Source organism: Chelonoidis abingdonii, chromosome 15 (genome assembly GCF_003597395.2).
Source record: "Chelonoidis abingdonii isolate Lonesome George chromosome 15, CheloAbing_2.0, whole genome shotgun sequence".
NCBI lineage: Eukaryota > Metazoa > Chordata > Testudines > Testudinidae > Chelonoidis > Chelonoidis abingdonii.
In genome coordinates this window covers 11,898,466-11,906,572 of record NC_133783.1, presented here as the reverse complement: position 1 = coordinate 11,906,572, position 8,107 = coordinate 11,898,466, and positions in this window count along the sequence as shown.

Genomic DNA, 8,107 nt, shown 5'->3' with positions numbered 1-8,107 from the left:
ACTCAGCTGAAAAGATCAAAGGATTACTCACATGAGTAAGATTTACAGGACTAGACTGCAAGAGATATGCATTTACTTTCTCAGTTGCCTGCCATCATCATGTGTCATGTGAGTTAGCTCATCCAGTTAAAGTGAGCAGAAGCAGTTGTTTTCCTCAGGTTACTAGTGGTAATAGGTGGCTACTATATTACATGATTGTGATCTTGCTGTATTGCCAAGGGTCATCACACACTGCACAACACTACTGAAGAAATAGAGTATCTGGGGAGTATAAACACTAATTTTTGGGAATATATCATTTGGGTCAAAATATTGTTCATATATAATTGACAGGGGAAAGAAATATTTCATCATATATTCATGAGTGTGTTAAGTTTTTCGAACACTTTTTACACTTTGCTTTTGAATAAACAGATGTTTAAAACAAGTGCATTTTTTTCTGTGTGTTTTTTTTTGCTTTCTGTTGTCTCACTTGAGTCATATCAATACAACAACTGAACTTTTTTTTTACTCTAAAACAAGTATGTCTTTGTCTCATATAAGTGAATTATAGAAGTAAGAGATAGAAAAGACATATCATCTTATTCAGTCTATCTCATGTGGCATAAATTAGAAAAACACCAATGTTGTCTAAATCATGGTTTACATTTCAGACCACTATGCAAACTGATTTTCTACAGAACTAGTGGAATTTGAATTCAAAAGCTATGCGCCAGATTTTTATAGGTATATAAAGATTCTAGTAGACACTTTGTGCAATTTTCAAATCAATGGGGATGAAGATCCTACCCTGTTTAGGCATTTTTGAAAATCCCACTGAGTGTCTATCTGCATCTTTAGGTGCCTAAATACCTTTGAAAAGCTGTCTCTTTTGTGTTTAAGCAAAATCTATTTCATACTAAGTTATATATATATCTCCATATATTTTATTTATCTCATAGAGCTGGAAGGGACCTTGAAAGGTCATTGAGTCCAGCCCCCTGCCTTCATTAGCAGGACCAAGTACTGATTTTTGCCTCAGATCCCTAAGTGGCCCCCTTAAGGGCTGAGCTCATAACCCTGTGTTTAGCAGACCAATGCTCAAACCAATGAGCTATCCTTCTCCAAGATCTAGATGTACAGGACACTTCATGAAAGTAACATGTAAATAGCTATTTGTTTTCTTCCTGAAGAAGAAAAATAATCATATCACCATTTGATTCTTTTCCTAGGGTCCCTTTACTAAAAATGTTTTTGCATGTGGCATCCGCACAAGTGCTTCCAAGATGAAATCTAACCATCCCTTACATTTCCAAAGTGGTGTCTGGTGTCTCAGTCACATAACTCCCATTGACTGTAATAGAAGTTGATGCATAACTAAAATCCTTCTCAGGTGTTGAAAATTTACTTAAAAGAGAATAATATTTCAAGGACTGAAATTATTAATAAATCTCCTAGACCCTCCCAAAAGTTCAGTTCTGTAGAAATTGTACATCACCTCTCCTTGTTAATTGGTGGAACTACACTTTTAAGTAGACAAGAACAATCAATAGCCACCCTAAACAACCCATCCCATGAGAGAAGACGTCATCAAGCATGTCAGCTGCTGGTTGGACTTGGGAGAAGGCAGAGTATTTGTTATTTGTATTGTGGACAAGCCCCATGCCCTGTTTAGTAAACTGACACTTATCTATGAAGAATTATTAGTATCTAAATAGAACAATTTGGGCCAATCAAATTGTACAGTGTGTAAATCAAAGTAGAACTTGATCAATTGAGTTAATTTGGCTAGAAAATGTGCCTTGACTCTACCTGAGTAGTGCTGACACACTACTACTAACACAGGTTAAAAATGTACCTCATGCATGAAAGAAAAGTTCTTTCCAATATATTGTGGTGTAAATAGTAATATTTTTCTATGGAGTCAATAGCCTCAATAGCTTCACTCACAGTGGAACTATTTTGGTGCATTTCTCTGTAGTACATGAATAAAAGGTAATTCCAAATGTGTTACCTAATCAGGTAGGTTTACACTTCAAGCTGGCGCTGTAAATTCCAGCTCAAGGAGACATACCTGCACTAGCTCTGACCAAGCAAGGCTAGCTGTCTTGACTATACACCCATCTGAGGCACTAGGAATGTACTTGGGGGCGACTTGCCCCTTCTACCTCTTACACTGTTGTGACTTCACTCCCATTTTTAGCATACTAATTTGATCAGAGCTAGCACAGGTATGTTTCCTCGAGCTGGAAATTACACTTCCAGATCTAGTGCAGACATACCCTTGTGTACAACTTTGCAGGTGAATTCACTTTTGCACCTAATTATTTTCATGCCAGTGCATACAAATGATGCAAGGGTAAATGCTGCTTGCTGTTACAGTAGTATAAATCTGAAGTAATTGAATTCAGTGGACTTACTCTGTATTTTCAACAGTGGCAGGATTTGGCCCACTGTGGCTATGCTTACATTAACCTTTTTTGGGAAATTGCCGCAGCTCCAATGATGGGCGCAATGATGCGGGCTATTTTTTAGACGTGGCACTGGAATTTGCATGGAATCATTGAATCTTGCTCAGGTAAAAATAAAGAGGTGTCCTTGTGGCACCTTAGAGACTCACAAATGTATTTGGGCATAAGCTTTCGTGTGCTAGAGCCTACTTCATCAGATGCATGAAGTGAAAAATACAGGAGCAGGTATAAATACATGAAAGGATGGGGGTTGCTTTACCAATGTGAGGTCAGTCTAACACAAGGGTGGAAAAGCTATGGCCCGTGGGACCGTCCGGCTTGGCCCCTGAGCTCCTGGCCCAGGAGGCTCACCCCCAGACCCTTCCCTGCTGTTCCCCCTCCCCAACAGCCTCAGCTTGCTCACTCTGCCCTGGCGAAATGCACTGGGCGTCAGGGCTGTAAGCTCCTGGGGCAGTGCAGCGGCAGAGCCCGGCCTGACCTGGTCTCTGTGCTGTGTGGTGGCGGCGGCAGCATGGCCCGGCTCCAGCCGGGCAGCATGGCTGTAGCACCGCTAGCCACCAGTGCTCCAGGCAGTGCGGTAAGGAGGCAGGGAGCAGGGGGGATGTATAGAGGTCAGGGGAGTTCGGGGTGGCAGTCAGGGTGTGGGGGTGTGGATGGTGGTCAGAGGGGAAACAGGAATGAAGGAGGGCAGGGGTCTTGGGGCAGTCAGGGAGGAGGGGAGGTTGGAAGGGGTGGCAGGGAGCAGTCAGGGGATAGGGAGAAGGGGTGGTTGGATGAGGCAGGAGTTCCAGGGGGCAACAGGCAACAGGAATGAGAGGAGGGGTTGGGTGGGGTGATGGGGGTCCAGGGGCAGTCAGGGAACTGGGTGGGGTTGAATGGGGCAGGAGTCCCGAGGGGGGGCAGATAGGAGGTGGGGCTGGGCCATGACCCCCTCCCCTAACCGCCCCTCCTTACAATTTACTAAACTTGATGCGGCCCTCAGACCTCATTGCCTGCCCCGGTCTAATGAGATAAATCAATTAACAGCAGGAGACCAAGGGAGGAAAAATAACTTTTGAAGTGTTAAAAGCGTGGCCCATTACAGACAGTTGACAAAAAGGTGTGAGTAACAGTTGGGAGAAATTAGTACTGGGGAAATTAAGTTTAGGTTTTGTAATGACCCAACCACTTCCATTCTGGCCCAGTTTGATGGTATCCAGTTTGCAAATTAATTCCAGTTCTGCAACTTCATGTAGGAGTCTGTTTTTGAAGTTTTTTTGTTGAAGAATTGCCACTGTTAGGTCTGTTATTGAGTGACCATTGAGTTAGTGAGAGATTAAAGTGTTCTCCCACTGGTTTTGAACGTTATGATTCCTGATGTCAGATTTGTGACCATTTATTATTTTGTGTAGAGATGTCCAGTTTGGTCAATGTACATAGCAGAGAGGCATTGCTGGTACATGATGGCATATATCACATTGGTAGATGTGCAGGTGAACAAGCCCTGAATGGTGTGGCTGATGTGGTTAGGTCCCATGATGGTGTCCCTTGAATAGATAGCTCGACAGAGTTGGCACCACGGTTTGTAGCAGGGTTTGGTTCCTGGGTTGTGTATTTATTGTGTGTTGTGTAGTTGCTGCTGAGTATTTGCTTCAAGTTGGGAGGCTGTCTGTAGGCGAGGACTGGTCTGTCTCCCAAGGTCTGTGGGAGTGAGGGATCATCCTTCAGGGTAGATTGTAGATCCTTGATGATGCACTGGAGAGGTTTTAATTAGGGACTTTAGGTGACGGCTAATGGCGTTACGTTACTCTCTCTTTGTTGTACCCTTCTAGTTCTGTCAGTCTGTTTCTTCACTTCACCAGGTAGGTACTGCAGTTTTAAGCATGCTTGATAGAGATTCTGTAGGTGTTTGTCTGTGTCTGAGGGATTGGAGCAAATGTAGTTGTATCTTAGAGCTTGGCTGTAGACAATGGATCATGTAATGTGGTCTGGATGAAAACTGGAGGCATGTAGGTAAGTATAGTGGTCAGTAGGTTTCTGGTATAAGGTGGTGTTTATGTGACCATCGCTTATTAACACTGTAGTGTCTAGGAAGTGGACCTCTTGTGTGGACTGGTCCAGGCTGAGGTTGATGGTAGCGTGGAAATCGTTGAAATCTTGGTGGAATTCCTCAAGGGCCTTCTTTCCATGGGTCCAGATGATGAAGATGTCATCAATGTAGTGAAAGTAGAGTAAGAGTGTTAGGGGACCAGAGCTGAGAAAGCGTTGTTCTAAGTCAGCCATAAAAATGTGGGCATACTGTGAGGCCATGGGGTACCAATAGCAGTCCCACTGCCTTGAAGGTATAAATTGTCCTTAAATTTGAAATAGTTGTGGGTGAGGACAAAGTCCAGCCACCAGGTTTGCCATGACGATATTGGGGATTCTATTCCGAATGGCTTGTAGTCCATCTTTGTGTGGAATGTTGGTGTAGAGAGCTTCTACTTCCATAGTGGCTAGGATGGTGTTTTCTGGAAGATCACCAAAGGATTGTAGTTTTCTCAGGAAGTCAGTGGTGTCTCGAAGATAGCTGGGAGTGCTGGTAGCGTAGGGCCTGAGGAGAGAGTCTACATAGCTAGATAATCCTGCTGTCAGGGTGCCAATGCCTGAGATGATGGGGCATCCAGGATTCCCAGGTTTATGGATTTTTGGGTAGCAGGTAGAATACCCCTGCTTGGGGCTGTAGAGGTATGTCAGTGTAGATTTGTTCCTGTGCTTCTTTAGGGAGCTTCTTGACCAGATGATGTAGTTTCTTTTGGTAGTCCTCAGTGGGGTCAGAGGGTAATGGCTTGTAGAATGTGGTGTCAGAGAGTTGTCTAGCAGCCTCTTGTAGTAAAAATGGAAGTGAACACCCAAGTCTTGTCTACACCAGCACTCTGGCTACTGCAATGCCAATGCAATTCTAATGGTAATATACAGATTTCTCAAAACAGAATAGTTGAAAGGGACCATGGGGGTTCTGGGCCACTTCTGCTTCTGCATTGTCATTGGAAGCTCAGGCTGGGTTTCTGCTGGAGGACTCTGTGAAGCTAGACACTGCAGAAAGTACCACCAAGCAGGGCTTGAGTGAAGCCCCCTGCAGCCCACTGATTGGTTCATGCTGGTATATAAACTAGGAAGCCAGCATAGGGAGGTGTCTGAGCAATGATGCAGACTGTCTGCTTACTTCCTCTCTTGACCTTGCCTTGCTGTGAATCCCAGACTCTGGCTTCTGACTCTGCTTCACTCCCAACTCTACTACTTGCCTGCTGTCTTTAGTGCCTGACCCTGACTCCCTTGTATCCTGTCCTGGCTCAACCTCAACTCTGCTACTTGCCTGCCAACTGCAACTTGGTGCCTGGCCCTGATTGCCTGGTATCCTGACCTGGCTTGACCTCCCACCCTGATACTTGTCTCCTGGCTGCAACTTGGTATCTGGTTAGTGCACATAGGCTGCCCATCAGCCAGCCCTGACAATGGTATAGAAAAGGCCCCCGTATATGTCTGAACCACACTTGGGTGTGTGTTTGAGGTGAGAGTGTACAAAGACTGGTGGAGGGCCTTTTTTAAAATTTGTTGGGAGGAATGTCTCCAACATATCAGTGAGTTTTTCAAAAAGAATAATAAAAATAAATCCTTTGGTACTTCCCCTGATTTGGACACATTAGCATTTAACATGCTTCCTTAGTTGGTTATTTTGAGTACTATTTTTAATAGACCTAAAATGTTTCTGCAAATTGATTTATCCACTAATCATCATTACTGCCATCTAGAACTGAATCTACTTTGGAATTTGTCTTTGGATTCCATTTGCCTTGCTTTTGTTTCTCCTTTGTAATCTCTTTTAGAGGAGAACTTTTACAAAATCAACGTTAACCTTACAACGTTGATTAAACCACCTTTGAGATTCCACGTCTGAAATTTCTGGAGATTTTGCACAGAGGACATATACAAACTAATTATATTGAGCGTTTAAAACATGTTTTGGATGATTATGACACTCTTGGGGAAGTTTTGGACTTTTTAAACATGTAATAGTTATTTAAGGGATTTCAAACACTTGGGACAAAATTTTTGAGCAATTTTTTTTAATACTTGGCTAGCAGTTTTGGAGCATTATCAACTCTATAGTTGGTGCAGCTCACATTTCTGAGCATTTTTTTTCCCTGGGACTATTCTCAGACTCTTTTTGGATCCTTTAAAAATACTTTCTGGCCCATATAGCACTTTAGGGAAACTTATGCCTTTAAAAATTTGGTTTTATACACTCTTTGCAGCTTTCTAGCACAATTTATAAAAGGATGTGGAGTCTTTTTGTAAGGTGTTGGGGTACATTTTGGACCAATTTTAGAAGGTGGTGGATGCTATTATAAAACTTTGACACTTTTTCTGTAATTTTCATCCTTTTGGTGGACATTTTGGACCAGTGATTGACATATATTGGATCTTTTAAAAAGTTTTATGACACTTTTTGGTGATGTGTTTGACAAATTTCTCTCTTTGACATTTAGGATCACTTTGGGAATTGGGTTAAAAATGATCTGGCATATGTTGAAAAGTGTAAAATAGTTCAATGTGTTACAAATTGCCTGAAAAAGAAACAAAAGTGTCAAAATAGGACACAATGTGTAAAAGACAATCAAAAAAGGTGCCCCCAAAGCATCAAAAAATGATTAAAATAAAGTTAAAAAAATATCCCCAAAATGCCAAAGAAGGGGGGGTGGGTGGGAAAGCTATTGTAAAGACTTTTTCAAAATTGTTCCAAAGTATATAAAAAAGGGCACCCTTGCAGCATGGAAAATGCCTCCAACTATTTTTAAAATGTGTGTTTCTAACATCCTCCAAAGTGCAAGTAAATGATTAAAACAATGCCCCTAAAAATGGCAAAATTGTTTTTTTTTAAAAAGCATCTAAAATGTACTAAAAACGTCAAGATCTAAAAGCCATTTTTTTTAAAGTAACTAAAATTGTCTTTTAACCTCTGGAAAAATGATCCAAAAATGTTTCTTTTAAGTGTTTAAATGGCCAAAAAAGTGTCATGTAAGTATAAATGAAGCTCAATGGAAGAGTGCAAAGAAAGGCCCAAAATAGTCACAAAATAACGAAAAACTGTTATATGAAAAGTCATCATTTGTTTTTAAATGCTTGAAAAATACACTAAAAAGTCAAAACAGCATCAAAGAGGTCTGAAAAAAGTGTTTAATGGGTACAATCAAATGAAAAGGTAAAAAGCTCCCCCAAAAGAACCATTTCAAAGTGCCCCCAAACTGGTCCAAAAAGGGCTAGAAACTCTCAGATAATAATATTCAGCTGTACTCTAAAAAAGTTTAAAGTGCCTGAAAATAAAGTATAAAAAGCCCTCTAAAATAGCACAAAAAGTGTCTCAAAATTACCTTAAATGGTGAAAAATGATCACAAAAGTCTGCAAATTATCTCCAGAGAGAAAACACACACTCACACACACTCTCTCTCTCTCTACCTTGGACATATTTGCGTAGATTCAAATGGAACCATGCACATGTGCACCAGAGGGCAGAATTTAACTTAAAGTGAAGTGTTAGGAAACCATGTTGTATATTCACTAATTCAGTGTGAGAGGAGGGTCTCTCCTCATATTATGGTGCTTGAAGAGAGTAATGAAGCCCATCCCCTTATGAATG